At 48.0% G+C, this 15,951-nt stretch overlaps 1 long non-coding RNA gene across 4 annotated transcripts in view; it reads right to left on the bottom strand.

Moving 5' to 3' along the window:
• LOC146350383 (uncharacterized) overlaps nucleotides 1-15,951 on the bottom strand; it is a 57,346-nt gene that overhangs the window by 18,117 nt on the left and 23,278 nt on the right. For 2 of the 4 annotated variants that reach the window (XR_014789269.1, XR_014789271.1), the window contains exons 2-3: nucleotides 8,089-8,288; nucleotides 2,137-2,626 (exon numbers count right to left, since the gene is read on the bottom strand). This is a non-coding gene — a long non-coding RNA (uncharacterized LOC146350383). The remainder of the gene's footprint in view (nucleotides 1-2,136; nucleotides 2,627-8,088; nucleotides 8,289-15,951) is intronic. The other 2 variants (XR_014789272.1, XR_014789270.1) reach the window with 2 other exon arrangements.

Below are 15,951 nucleotides of genomic sequence, written 5' to 3'. Positions count from 1 at the left end.
TGAGAACCGCCGCCGGGACCCGCCGCTGAGAGGGACATTCGAGGGAGGTAAGTTCCATCCCGGGGGAGGGCGGGGGGGCAGAGAATTTCACCGCCAATATCTGGGGGCCGAATGCGTTGGCATTCGGCCTCCCCGAGATTTGTGGAGAAATTCTCCGCCATCCCTACTTAGGTTACATGTATGGCAAGTCACACTACTTCTGGAGATAGCTATTACCCGAAGAAGATATCTAAGGCCACAGGCACTAGTCATACTACTATAGACAGATGATAGATATAATGGAATGAGAATACAGCATTGAAAGCAATCCTTTGGGATACAAGCATTTGGAATACACAGCAGAAAGTTATTATGCACATTAACTAATGTGGATTAGTGCATTAACCCAAGTACAATGTAATTCTGGTTAAAAAAAAATCCAATTTGTCAATGAGCCGATGACACAATGAAAGATGCCTGACAGTCACAGTCCACAAAACACAGGTGGAATGGTTTTAACAAAATCTTCACATCCCTAAGTGAGGGGCAAGGCAGTGAAGTTTACCAAGCAAAAGGAAAAGCTTATTCTATTCTACTTTACATAACTGGAAGTGTTTGTATGTCCACGATGGACTCAAAAACTGTACACCCAACTGTTATGAAACTCTTAGGATTTGTTCTACCTCTATCTGGGATAGTTATAGGCATAGTGAAAATTTCATCTGCCATCTTGAAACAAAATGGCAGCCATTCATTTTTTTCTTTTTACAGAGTTACTGCTTCAATACCATTTGATTGATTTCAACGAAACTTCACATCATGATTCAGCACTGCAGCAACCCTAAAGCCCCACATGATTGAATCCACTGTTTTAACTGGGTGTGCTGCAGGTGAAACTGTATTCATCCCTAGAATTCTGATGATTCCTTCAGATTATCCATTTGATTTCAAATGAATACACTTTCCAGTTATACTCTGCTATGACTATTAACAAATAACAGAGACAGTCACTGAAATTTGCTGGTTTGGACTTGGGGACTGAATGCTTTTCTCATGGAGAGTTTTACCTTGTATGTTTCCATGTAAATTTAGCTCACAACTCACAATTCGTTTTAGTACCCAGTGGAAGAACAGTCAACATAGTGTACAAAGAAGCTCTCTACATTTTAATTTGTTTGTAGGAATCCAAAAAAGGGAAAAGACTGTTAAACATAATTAATTACAATACTCTGAATATGCAGCTTTGCCCAGTTATACAGAAAAGCACTATAAAATTAATAGCAATTAGTAAACAAAAAGTGTAATTGGTTGAAAAGTAATATAAATACAATACACAGGCAACTTTTTCACTTCAACTTATAATCTTTTTTTAATATTATACATCCATCTCCATTAAAACCAAATTCACAATTTAGTGCACAATTCATCTAATCACCTGCTCCCCCTTTCCTTGCTGTGTGGGCACCGGAGTTCTGTCCACTATAACTTGGATGTTCTAATTAAAGTAATCTGGGCAATGCTGGGTACTTCACCTAGTTTGCTTATAAAATAAACATTGGGTAACTGCAATCTCCCAAAGCACACAATATATTATCAGCATTTGTTGTTGTTGTTCAGTCGTTCAGTTGCGAGTGGAGATGGGTTAAATAAGATGCAGACAACAAGCTTGGGTTGAAAATTGGGCCACATTTATTGAAATAGCTGCAAAGGGGTAACTAGGACGGGCATCTAACTGTGTCAGCGGCTAGCTGGCACTTCTTGGGCAAAAACATACCCAGCCTGAGGGGTGGCGGTGATCACGCCACCCCTCCGGACTGCCCCTTCTGGGGGAGGTAGACCTTCCGGTGTCACCCCCAACCCGGTGCCGCACAACACCTGGGTGAGTGAGTAGGGTTGGTCTCCCAGGCAACCCTTATCCCCCCGCCAAGCCGCACAACCCGTTTGGGGGGCCTCAGGCGTCACCTGTCACCATAAGGTGCCTCTGCATGCACATCATCCCTACTTTTCTGTTTTTGCCCATCCTAGCTGCCACAGGAGTCACAAGCCTAGAGCTTGTGAAACTCCCCCCACCTGCACAGAAGAACTTCCCACAGGCCCCTTTGCAGATCAGACAGACATATGTTATTCACTAAACGAGACAGGCAGACACTGTCCTACCTGTAACGCTCCCTCCATGTCCACAGAATTCCCTGGCGGGTGGTGCATCCATCACCTCATTCACCTGGCCATAAGCCATTTCTCTGTGCACTTTCCAACGTGCCCTGCTACTGGCAATGTCATTCCATTCCTTCCCATTGATCCATGGGAGCAGTGAGGGCTGCAATAGGCTACTTCCGGCCAGGTATGCCGGACCACCTGCATCTCAACCAAGGCCTTTTCCATCAGGTCCTCGCCTGGCTTACAGCCGAAGTCATTCCTCTCAATGTGCAGCACCTGGACCTGTGGAGGAAGACTGACAAACTTTGGTGGAACAGAGTGAGGAGGGGGCTCCCACTGTATGCCACGTCTGTGAAGCCACTGGATCTTAATGTGACAGGGTGACAGAAGCTGAAGTCTGAAGATGACATACAAGCCCTTCATGCAGCTCCAGACGTCATAACGTGCCCATGTAAGAGCACCCGTACCAACGTACGACGAGTCTGCTGGTCTAAGGAATAAGCACATTAGGGCAAGCAAAGCGAAAATTGTGTCAGGGAGAAGCGGACAACTCGCGAACGCAGGCCGAAACACTGTGAAGCCCCATTTTCAAAATGTCATAACATGCCTAAGAGACAAACCTCCAGCGGCTACCATGGAGACTACTTTAATGTAACAACAGTGGGTTCTGAACTGCAAATTACCTAGGCCTAGCAGGGTAAAGCTAATGTAGAAACTGCCCAATTGCCCTTAAGTCAACAGTAAACCGTTGAAGGGATAAAACAGAGGCCCCTCCTCAGACCCGTGGCATTCCATAAAACCCATAATGTGCCGACAGGGCATAATCCGTTGACTTGCGTTTGGCCGTGGGCCAATGCCGTGCCCTTGCCATACCGATCAGTTCGATCACCAAATATGTAAATGGGTTACATTGGGCTAGACCTGTACCTTGAAGCATATCAAGGCCCTCCGGGACAAGTCGGCCTTGTGAGCCAGACCAACCCTGAATTCCATGAAGGCAGCTACGTGGAACAGGGAAACGTCTTATTGGAAAGCTCACATGGAGGGCCCTTACCCCCGGAGCCCGAAAGGGGTATCCGGAGAGAGAGGGTGGTTAATTTACTAATGCAGGCAATGACTGTGCTCAACACTATCTTGCACGCTGAACCCTAAAATCTGACATGGAGTCAATGAAACCCACCTTTGTGGGCTGGAAGGCTAAATGGCCAGCTTGCGACTTATGGTCCCAGATAGTCTGCTGTTCCTTAAGGAGGCGTGAAATTGTGGCCAATGATCTATAGATAAGGGCCATGAGTCCTATCACTGAGGCTTTGCCTAATGCGCGGCACCCCCATCTGCTCTGTCGCAGGTGGCTCCTGTACGGAGAGCCATGGAATGCAGGCTGGCATGCCTGGCTTCAGTATCCCGGTCTCCCATAGTACTGCCAGGATGGGATCTGGGAATGGAACACCCACGGGGCTAAGGCCCAGAAGATGTTGACCTAATTTCATGACAAGGCATCGACAATTGGGTTTGCCTAACCCGGCACATGGTGGACCCAGAACCAGATGTTGTAACACTGACTCTGGAATGCGAACATACTGACACATGACATGACCCTCCAATTTCAGGAGGACGGAGAATGAATGACGTGGTCATGTTGTCATACCGAAGGGGTGGGGGTTACTGACTTGCCTATAAGGTTATCCCACAATGTGCTTGGCGGGGGCAGCAGCCTCCACTCTACAGGCCACTACCCACAGCCTGATCGGACCTGCCCTAGGAATCTGAAACCCCTTGGGGTAGTGGTGGAACCATGTGAGTCCGCTGTCCGGCTTTGAGGAGAGGCTCACGCTTCCGGGAGGAGGTGCCATTAAAGCCCTAGTAAGTTGAAGCCATGCTTGATGTATAACTGCTTGGAGCTGTGCCTAAAGGACCTGAAAGTTGTTCTGAGGGAGGCAAGAATAACACCTAAGGTATTGGATTGGCCTTACCGAATATTGATGTGGGAGACAGGCCCTCAGCCTTTGTGACCGAAGGGGCACTGAGGTAACAGGAAAGGGGAGCAATACTTGCATTAGGTCAGAACATTGACCACCGTCTTTGGACTCCATGTAGCACATGATTATCAGGCTAGGGATGGCGGAGAATTTCTCCCCGAAACTTTGGGGGGCCGAGCGCAAACGTGTTTGGCCACCCGAAGAAGTTTAGGGGAAAATTCTCCGCACCCCCCCGCCCCCCGCACCCCCCCCGGGACGGGACTTACCTTTCCCGAATGTCCCTCCCGGCGGTGGGTCCCAGCGGCGGTTCGTCGGGTCTTCGTCAGGGGCGGGGGCGGCAGCCGGTCTTTTGACCGGCTGCCACCGCCGCCATTCCAATAAAAGTAAAAAAAAAACAAAAACGCCCCCGTGATAGGCTACGTGATGATTAACGTAGCCTATCATGGCTAGATTTGCAAAGTCAGCCATGATAGGCTACGTAAATCGTCACGTAGCCTATCACGGGTGAGTTAAAAAAAAAAAAGCGTGTACGGCTAATGGTGGCCCCCATAGGGAGCTGCCATTCACGGTCCTTATTTGGTCACTGTAGTCTACGTAGAGATTACGTAGACTATGCCGAAAATAAGGGCAACGCTATTTGCGTTGCCCTTATTTTCGCCGTAGTCTACGTAAAGATAGACTACGGAAGACTGGCCGCTGCCCCTGCCCCCATCGAAACGCCGCCGAAACGCCGCCGAGAGGGACATTCGCATGAGGTAAGTCCCATCCCGGGGGGGGCGGGGGGGCGGAGAATTTCACCAACAATTTTGGGGGGCCAAATGCGTTGGCATTCGGCCTCCCCAAGGTTCGTGGAGAAATTCACGGCCATCCCTAGTTGCCGCCCGCTGCAAGCCCAGCACCCAAGAGGCGCAGCAAGGGCCCGCGGCCACGGGAGCCACTCTTGAGTGCGGGCGCCTCCAGTTGGTTATTTTGATTTTTTTAAATGTTTGTTTGTGTATTTGGGGGGGATGCATGTGCTGCCGCCGCGAGCGCCCCAGCTTACAGGAGGCAGCGAGGGCCGGCGCCGATTTGTTCGGCGCCCAGGCCCGTGCGACTGCCAGCGAGGACAAAAGCAGGGGGGGGGCGGCACGTTGCCGCCGCAAGTGCCAGCACCCCTCAAAGCCGATAACTGCCCGCAGCCACTGGCGCCACACATGAGCGTGCGCTGAAAAAAAAAGGGGGGGCGAGATAAGATATGAACATGGGACTCAAGTCACCCATACCATTACAGACCAGGCCCGACCCTGCTTAACTTCAGCACAGCAGAAGCCTCATTTTCCTCCAGGCCATGCCCTTGAAGCAGCCTGGAATGTTGGAAGCTGCCTTATACTGGGTCAGACCATCACTCCATTTTTTTTTTTTTTGGCAACCATGGCTCTCCAGGGATGCCGGCCACGAGGGAGGCGTGCTGGAGCGTGCGCACCCTGCCACGAGCGCCAGCAATCCCGGAGCCGCAGCAAGCACTGGCGTGGCAGAGAGGTTTTGGGCACGCAGATTGCACGCGGAGTTCAAGTGGCTGGAACGACGACAACAATGCCGGTCTCCAGCAGGCAGGTGTCCTTCGTTGTTTCTCGGCAGAGCTGTAGTTCTCTCTAGCTGTGTCGAGCCAGAGAGCTAAGATTGGGAGGGGGGCTGAGTTTAAGGCAACTCAGCCTGCCCCTCCTTGCATGGTGGTGCCACTGGGGTGCACCAATCAGAGGCCCCTATGCCTAGTCACCCCACCCACCCTCAATGGCCCCCCCCTTTCAGCCAGACGACCTGGCGCCGGGGTGAGGGCATTTGTGTCCAACTCTTCGTGACCTCATGGACCGTAGCACGCCAGGATCTCTCCTGGATCACTGGAGTTCAAAGCAGGCACAAAAAGTTCAGATGTACAATATCATTTTAGTAAAGGCACAGTCCTGTTTCAGCTAAGGGATTCCTCAAGGCAATTTAAAACTGCAGGATCAGAGTGTTGCTTCATGGCTTCAAGGACGCCCCCTTGGGAATGCAAATGTCTATGGTCTGAGAAAGCAAAGGGCTTCAGGCAACAGAACCAAAACAACTTCTTGCTCTGTATCAGGTGATATAAAGCAAGCATGAAGATTATATATATAATCTAAGAAATATAAAAGGCTGCTTCACATCTAAGCACTACTGCAGCTAATGGCTCTTGAGTAAAATCACAAAAAACATTATAATCAGTTTTCAATTAAGGAGATGCAAGGTAAGGATAAGATTTCTTCCACCTGCTCTGAGCACAATTGGCCAGCTTTATCCATCTGCAAAGCATCCTCCAGAAGTACTGATAAAAGGGAAGCTACTGTCACAGCCTGCAAAGGAAGCTGCAGAGCTGGGGCTTTTTTTCCCTTCTGTTCAGTCAGCCCTGACATTTGGCAATCTTGCTTGGCAAGGCACAGGCCTGCAAAATTTGTAGCCACCAAACCAAAAGCCACCCAACAGCCATGTCTGGCTAAGGTTGACATATTCCAGTTCCCCCAAAGCTGGGAAGCCTCATTTGCATATCAAGCAAATTGTTTGCTAATCATGTAAATGATGTGGTAGAGGGGAAAGGGTTAAGCAACCTTGCCCCTGCTGCTTTTCAAAACCTAATCACCCCTTTCAGAAATGCACTACAGGAAGGAAACACGTTATTGGGCTCTTCGTACATACTTTTGCATGTAATGCATTTGAACCCTTGGAGGTGAAATAAAAATTGAGGGAGTTTATATACTGTAAAATGTCTAAGGCTGAAACCCTATGCATATTTTTCTGGGAGTAAACTCATTTGAACACAGTGGGTGTTACTTCTGAGTAAACATGCATAGGATTGCATTGTTAGAGCGCAATCCTATGACATGCCCTCAATGCTCATACACCTCTGAACTTGGAGGCTTGTGAGCATCCAGTGCAGAGTGGGAGGAGCGGTGGAGGTGATCATTGCCTCCCTGCTCCTCCCACACTGCAGTTTTGCTAGATGGGCTTTTTTGCCGATCTAGCTTGGGCACATTGGAGGAGGAGAGAAGGAGGCTGGCAAGGCCTCAGGAGAGCTTGCATTCTGGCCTCTTGAGTTACCTCCCCACCCACTGGATTGCCCCCATTACCCTCTCTCTGAGGCTGGGTTCCCACACTCCACACTGGAGGGGGAAGGGGCGGAGCATGGATTCCTGGATCCAAGGTTGGAGCGCTGTCTCCAATCTCAGATCCAGGAATCTGAAGTATCCTGTGCCCAGCCCAGATGCAGTCTAGGGGCCATAGGATTGCTTGCTCCATCTAATAAAATATTACTTAACTTACTTCCATAGGGTACAGTATAGTATAGTACAGTACAGTATAGTATTCTGTCCTTTATTTTCTTATACATGGAAATGTCTTCCTATATTCCTCACTGTATGTTAGGGATGGGTGAAAATTTTGTTTCCTTTGTTTTCAATAAGAACTTCCAGAAATTCACAAATTTCTTCATATTTGGGACAGAAAGTACTTGAGAAACTAAACTGGGCAAATTCATCCATACAGACCCAGGGTTTTGAGAGCTTAATGTCTGGGACTGTTTAGCTTAGAAAAAAGACATGGACAGGGAGACATAATAGAAGTGTACAAAATTACTCAGGGCATGGAGAAAGTGGGCAGATAATAATACCAGTAGCTCATAAGGCTAGAAGCTGGGGTCTTCCCATGAACTTGAAGGGTGGGAGATTCAGGACAGATAAAAGGAAGTACTTCTTCACCCAGGACATAGTTAAACCTTGGAATTCACTACCACAAAGTGTAGTGATGGCCACCTATATGGATGGCTTCCAAAGGAGATTAGACAAACTTCTGGATGATAAGTCTATCAGCGGCTACTAGTCACAATTGCTACGTATTACCTGTAGTAGCAGGGGCAGTATGCCTATGTACCCCAGTTGCTGGGGAACTGAAGCGGGAGGGTGTTACTTTACTCATGTCCTACCTGTGGGCTTCTTGTGGTTGGCCACTGTGTGAACAGGACTGGATAGTCTTCTGGTCTGATTCAGGTGGGCTGTACTGATTTTCTTGAATGGTCACCAGATGGTGTGGCTCCAATCCAGGTAAAAACCAGCCAAACAAGCCTTATGGCAGCCCACTTTCTGTTGGCTCAATAAGCCTCTTGGTTTGATTGCCTGCCTGGGGCTGAAAAACAGAGAGAACATCCAATGCTACAGTGCATTGCTGGTGAGCAACATTGTTCAGCTTTAGGGTAGCTAGGGGGTACTTTGGAAATGATCTCCCTCCATTGGGGAAGCCCAGTCTGAGTCTGACATTTGGGCCCTCCTTGCTGCCAGCCAGCACTCCCTCCTCCACGAGTTTGCTACTAGCCAGCAAGCCTCACCAACCTCCCTTACTTTCTCCAATTATACCTTTGCAAAAAGGGCAGGAACCAGCGATTAGGTGGCTGTGGAGGCCTCCTATTTTAAGTCATTGACACTTGCAATGGAACATCCATTAATGCCCCCAAAGAGGAGGAGCTCCATTTTCCATGCTTGCTGGAGGCAATGGACACTTGGTGCTACTTAGAAAGGAGGCCTCAGCTTCACTCAAAAACCCACCCATCCAGCCAGTGGCACTTCCTCTAATTGCTACACACTTTGGCAAGACTAAGGGGGCCTCTGACATTAGGAGCCAAATAGAACACTTGAGAAAATTCTGAGCTTTTCTTCAAGAAAGACTGGAAATACTGAGCTAGTTCAGAAATGAGCTGGGTGTGCAGGGGTGAAATTCCAAAAGGGGAGTTCAGTGGAGGCTGGTGGTTCCAGGTTTGGTGGGCTGTGCATCCATTCTGGGGTTCAGTTAGAACCAGCTAGAACTCTAAAGGAGCTATCAAATGTGCTGAACCTATTTGAGAGATAGGGTTCAGCACCTTGAATAGAGAGTTCTGGCTAGTTCTGAATGAAAGCCAGAGTGGATTCACAGCCCCACTGAAATCACAGCCACCAGCCTCTACTGGGAGAGTTTGTCCATCCTGTCTATGGGGACAAATGAAATCCTTTCTTACTTTTTCAAAGAAACATGGCATCAGTGCTGCTCCCAGGCACTTTCCTGAGGTGTACACTGCTGCTTTGTATGAGAGAGTTCTCCCCACATCACACACACACACCCTAAACATTTTGAAGTTCTGACATAGGATTTAGGGGTGGACGAAAGTCACTTACCTGTCCTCGAAGGACGTTGGCGGTGGGGGGGAGGCGCTTCGCTGCTCCCCCTGTGAAGTTCCAGCCGGGGGGGAGGCTTCCCACCTCGGCCCGGCTGAAATTCAGGCCGGGGGGGAGGCTTCCCACCTCGGCCCGGCCGAAATTCAGGCCGGGGAGGAGGCTTCCCGCCTCGCCTGGCCGCGAACGCGAAAGTTTAAAAAAAAACCAAAAACCGCCCCCTGATAGGCTACGTGATGATTCACGTAGCCTATCACGGCTAGATTTGCAAAGTCAGCCATGATAGGCTACATCAATCGTCACGTAGCCTATCACAGGTGACTTAAAAAAAAAAAGTGCGTATGCTAATGGCGGCCCCCATAGGGAGCCGCCATTCACGTTCCTTATTTAGTCGCTGTAGTCTACGTAAATGTTTACGTAGACTACGGCGAAAATAAGGGCAACACAAATAGCGTTGCCCTTATTTTTGCCGTAGTCTACGTAAACATTTACGTAGACTACAGTGACCAAATAAGGAACGGGAATGGCGGCTCCCTATGGGGGCCGCCATTATCCGTACACACTTTTTTTTTTTAAATCACCCATGATAGGCTACGTGACGATTGACGTAGCCTATCACGGCTGACTTTGCAAATCTAGCCATGATAGGCTACGTGAATCGTCACGTAGCCTATCAGGGGCGTTTTTTTTTTCTTTTATTGCAATGGCGGTGGCGGCAGCCGGTCGAAAGACTGGCTGCTGCTCCCGCCCCGCTCGAACACCCGCCGAACCGCTGGCCGGACCCGCCGCCGGGAGGGACATTCGACGAAGGTAAGTCCCGTCCCGGGGGAGGGTGCGGGGGGCGGGGGGGGGTGCGGAGGATTTCTCCCCGAAACTTGTTCGGGGGGCCGAACATGTTGGTGCTCGGCCCCCTGAAGTTTCGGGGAGAAATTCTCCGCCAATCCTAATAGGATTCCAAATCAATAATCTAGTAACACTGATTTCCTGGATGTGACAAAATGGAGGGTGTGACCAACAGCAGCTGCTTGGGTAAAAGCAAGGAAGTGTATTCTCTGGGATGAGAAGAGGACCCAGATTAATGGACACAGCTGGCCCTGAAATTATTGCACACAGGAATGTTATATCAACAGAAAAAGAAGAAACCTGGAACTGTTCTGGAAATCAAGAATTTGTTTTCTATAACTTGTTCAGCAGCATAAAATATTAAGAAAACGCGTCCAAGCCAAAGTCAATTTGTCATTTACCCTAGCAGAGCACCAAGAAGATGAGGACAATTAAATTACTGTACTCTCTCTCTCTTTCTCTGTTACACACTCACATGCATGTCCCCACAGATTCTCTTGACTATTCATGAACTATATTTTCAAATCTAGAAGCAGCAGAACAAATGGACAGTACTTTATGTTTTCTGGGGTCAAAATTGGGAGCTTTCGCTAAACAACATTTTTACATGTTAGAACTGTTTCACTGAAACAAACTGAGTGGAACAACAAACCAAAATAAGCCTAAGGCGAATAAGAGTTTCTGCTAATATGCTGCCTTAGCTTCTCTCTCTTCTTTATTGTCTGTCAAAAGAATCCCCTAGAGGGGAACAATTCTGAATCTAAATAAGAGGCTAAAACTAATGGATCGCTGCCTTGTTGTGGCGAAGGGGCTTGCGTAACTCAGTGAAGCCATAAGCTATGCCATGCAGGGCCACCCAAGACGGACAGGTCATGGCAGAGAGTTCTGACAAAATGTGGTCCACTGGAGAAGGAAATGGCAACCCACTCCAGTATTCTTGCCAAGAAAACCCCATGGAACGTATCACAAGATAAAAAGAGATGACGCCGGAAGATGAGCCCCTCAGGTCGGAAGGGGTCCAATATACTACTGGGGAAGAGCAGAGGGTATTTCCAAGTAGCACCATAAAGAGTGAAGCGGCTGGGCCAAAGCCGAAAGGAAACTCAGCTGTGGATGTGTCTGGTGGTGAAAAGAAAGTCCGATGCTGTAAAGAACAATATCGTTTAGGAACCTGGAATGTCAGATCAATGAATCAAGGTAAACTGGAGGTGGTCAAACATGAGATGGCAAGATTGAACATCGACATCTTGGGAATCAGCGAACTAAAATGGACAAGCATGGGCAAATTTAAAACAGGTGACCATTATATCTACTACTATGGGCAAGAATCCCTTAGAAGAAACGGAGTAGCACTCATTGCCAATAAAAGGGTGGGAAAAGCAGTACTGGGGTACAATCTCAAAAACAATAGAATGATCTCAGTACGAATCCAAGGCAAACCATTCAACATCACAGTAATTCAAGTCTATGCCCCAACCACTGAGGCTGAAGAAGCTGAGGTTGATCGGTTCTAAGAAGACCTACAACACCTTCTACAACTAACACCAAAAAAAGATGTCCTCTTCATCATAGGGAATTGGAATGCTAAAGTAGGAAGTCAAGAAATCACCGGGATAACAGGCAAGCGTGGCCTTGGTGTACAAAATGAAGCAGGACAAAGGCTAATAGGGTTTTGCCAAGAGAACATGCTGATCATAGCAAACACTCTTTTCCAACAGCACAAGAGGCGACTCTACACATGGACATCACCAGATGGTCAATATTGGAATCAGATTGATTATGTACTTTGCAGCCAAAGATGGAGAAGCTCCATACAGTCAGTAAAAACAAGACCTGGAGCTGACTGTGGCTCAGATCATGAGCTGCTTCTTGCAAAATTTCGGCTTAAATTGAAGAACGTAGGGAAAACCACTAAACCATTCAGGTATGACCTAAATCATATCCCTTATGAATATACAGTGGAGGTGAGGAATAGATTTCAGGGATTAGACCTGATAGACGGAGTGCATGAGGAACTATGGACCGAGGTCTGTAACATTGTTCAGGAGGCAGCAACTCAATCCATCCCAAAGAAAAAGAAATGCAAGAAAGCAAAGTGGCTGTCTAATGAGGCTTTACAAGTAGCTGAGGAAAGAAGGGAAGGGAAAGCAAGGGAGAAAGGGGAAGATATACCCAACTGAATGCAGATTTCCAGAGAATAGCAAGGAGAGACAAGAAGGCCTTCTCAAATGAACAATGCAAAGAAATCGAGGAAAACAACAGAATGGGAAAGACTAGAGATCTCTTCAAGAAAATCGGAGATCTCAAGGGAACGTTTTGTGGGCATGGTAAAGGACAAAGAAGGCAGGGACCTCACAGAAGCAGATGAGATTAAGAAGAGGTGGAAAGAATACACAGAAGAACTATACAGGAAAGATCTTAATGTCCCTGATAGCCATGATAGTGCGGTCACTGAACTTGAGCCGGACATCCTCGAGAGTGAAGTCAAGTGGGCCTTAGGAAGCATTACTAACAACAAAGCTAGCGGAGATGACAGTATTCCAGCTGAACTATTTAAATTCCTAAAAAGATGATGCTGTTAAAGTGCTGCACTCAATATGCCAACAAATTTGGAACACTCAACAGTGGCCACAAGACTGGAAAAGGTCAGTTTACATTCCGATTCCAAAGAAGGGCAATGCCAAAGAGTGTTCAAACTACCGTACAATTGTGCTCATTTCACATGCCAGCAAGGTTATGCTCCAAATCCTACAAGCTAGGCTTCAGCAGTATGTGAACCGAGCAAGAGAATTCCAGAAAAATGTCTATTTCTGCTTCATTGACTACGCTAAAGCCTTTGACTGTGTGGATCACAACAAACTGTGGCAAATTCTGAAAGAGATGGGAGTACCAGACCACCTTACCTGTCTCCTGAAAAACCTGTACGAGGGTCAAGAAGCAACAGTAAGAACCAGACATGGAACAACCGATTGGTTCAAAATTGGGAAGGGAGTACGACAAGGCTGCATATTGTCACCCTGCTTATTTAACTTATATGCAGAGTACATCATGAGAAATGCCGGGTTGGATGAATCACAGGTCGGAATTAAGATTGCCGGGAGAATTATCAACAACCTCAGATACGCAGACGATACCACCCTAATGGCAAAACGTGAAGAGGATCTCAAGAGCCTCTTGTTGAGGGTGAAAGAGGAGAGTGCAAAAGCTGGTTTGAAACTCAACATGAAAAAAACTAAGATCATGGCATCTGGCCCCATCACTTCCTGGCATATAGAAGGGGAAGAAATGGAAGCAGTGACAGATGTTATTTTCTTGGGCTCCAAGATCACTGCAGATGGTGACTGTAGCCATGACATTAAAAGACGCTTGCTGCTTGGGAGGAAAGCTATGGCACACCTAGACAGCATAGATAGAGCAGAGACATCACCTTGCCAACAAAGGTCTGTATAATCAAAGCTAGGGGTGGACGAAAGTCACTTACCTGTCCTCGAAGCTTGTTCGCGGTGGGGGGGAGTCGCTTCGCTGCTCCCCCCCCGAAGTTCAGGCCAGGGTGGGAGGCTTCCTGCCTCGCCCGGCCGAAATTCAGGCCGGGGGGGGAGGCTTCCCGCCTCACCCGGCCGAAATTCAGGCCGGGGAGGAGGCTTCCCGCCTCGCCCGGCCGCGAACTCAAAAGTTTTTTTTAAAAAAAACAAACGCCCCCGTGATAGGCTACGTGATATTATATTTATATTTGCATATAAGTCTATGGGCTAGGGGTGTCAGAGAATTTCTCGCCAAAACTTCGGGGGGCCGAGTGCCAACGTATTCGGCCCCCCGAAGTAGTTTCAGGGAGAAATTCTCCGCACCCCGCACCCCCCTCCCCGGAAGTGGGACTTACATTTCATGAATGTCGCTCCCGGTGGCGGGTCGCAGCGGTGGGTCGGCAGGGCTTCGACAGGGGTGGGGGTGGCAGCCGGTCTTTTGACCGGCTGCCACCACCGCCATTCCAAGAAAAGTAAAAAAAAAAAACCAACTACCCCCGTGATAGGCTACGTGACGATTAACGTAGCCTATCACGGCTAGATTTGCAAAGTCAGCCATGATAGGCTATGTAAATCGTCACGTAGCCTATCACGGGTGACTTAAAAAAAAAAAAAGCACGTACGCAAATGGCTGCCCCCATAGGGAGCCGCCATTCGCGTTCCTTATTTGGTCGCTGTAGTCTACGTAAAGATTTACATAGACTACGGCGAAAATAAGGGCAACGCAAATAGCGTTGCCCTTATTTTCGCCGTAGTCTACGTAAATCTTTACGTAGACTACAGCAACCAAATAAGGAACGGGCATGGCAGCTCCCTATGGGGGCCGCCATTATCCATACACGCTTTTTTTTTTTTAAAAGTCACCCGTGATAGGCTACGTGATGATTTACGTAGCCTATCACGGCTGACTTTGCAGATCTTTCCGTGATAGGCTACGTTAATCGTCATGTAGCCTATCACAGGGGCATTTTTTTTCTTTTATTGGAATGGCGGGGGCGGCAGCCGGTCGAAAGACCGGCTGCCGCTCCCCCCCTGGACGAACACCCACCGAACCGCCGGCCGGACCCGCCGCCGGGAGGGACATTCGGCAAAGGTAAGTCCCGTCCCGGGGGGGGGGGTGCGGAGAATTTCTCCCCGAAACTTGTTCGGGGGGCCGAACACGTTGGCGCTCGGCCCCCCGAAGTTTCGGGGAGAAATTCTCCGCCATCCCTAATCAAAGCTATGGTTTTCCCAGTATTAATGTATGGCTGTGAGAGGTGGACTATAAGGAAGGCTGAGTGCCGAAGAATTGATGTTTTCGAACTGTGGTGCTGGAGAAGACTCTTATGAGTCCCCTGGACTGCAAGGAGGTCAAATCAGTCCATCCTAAAGGAAATCAACCCTGACTGCTCATTGGAAGTACAGATACTGAAGCTGAAGCTCCAATATTTTGGCCACCGAATGCAAAGAGAAAATTCCCTGGAAAAGACCCTGATGCTGGGAAAGATTGAAGGCAAAAGGAGAAGGGGATGGCAGAGGATGAGATGGCTAGATGGCATCACTGATGCAGTGAATATGAACTTGAGCACACTCTGGGAGAGAGTGGAGGACAGGAAGGCCTGGTGTGCTATGGTCCATGGGGTCACGAAGAGTTGGACATGACTTAACGACTGAACAACAACAACAACACTAAAAATTTCCCTGTGTCAGAGGCGGCAAATGTCTTTGGGATATTAAGGCTCACAGAATGTGAGCATGCAAGGTGTCCATGGTTGGTCTGAATACTTGGTTTGCCTATAATTTATATTAGGTCTATTCCAGAAACTTCAGATATGGCTGTACCAGGCCAATTGTGGACCTAATATAACCCATCCTTTATATCGGAGGCACCATTTCAAATTTAATTGAGAGAGGCAGAAGAGAATGCAGTGTGGGCAAGATTGACAGTATATAAAAGTCTGCTTTGTGATGGATTTAAGAATAAATACTGTTATTTAAGATTAAATACTGGGGGAGGACCACAAACATTTGTTGTGGTTTCTTTTGTAAAACTTCTCAAAAACTAGAGCAAGTTTATCAAGACAGTATACAAACAAAGTCTCTTCCCTCCTTCTTTTCTTGAAGCAAAGCGTTTAGTGACTTTGGCAATCATACCTGGTACTTAAACCCATTCAATGATTTATGATAACAGTTGGTTACAGATATAGGGGCTCCAGATGAATAATCTGAGCTATTGGGGGGGGGGACACACAAACACCCCTAGCTTTCCCTCAGTCATGCCTATGTTTGCATTTGATATTTTCA

This window comes from Heloderma suspectum, chromosome 3, assembly GCF_057233095.1.
Source record: "Heloderma suspectum isolate Gila_16-S chromosome 3, 16-S_ref, whole genome shotgun sequence".
Taxonomy (NCBI): Eukaryota; Metazoa; Chordata; class Lepidosauria; order Squamata; family Helodermatidae; genus Heloderma; species Heloderma suspectum.
The sequence above is the reverse complement of the archived record's forward strand: the minus strand, read 5'-3'. Positions and strand labels throughout refer to the sequence as shown.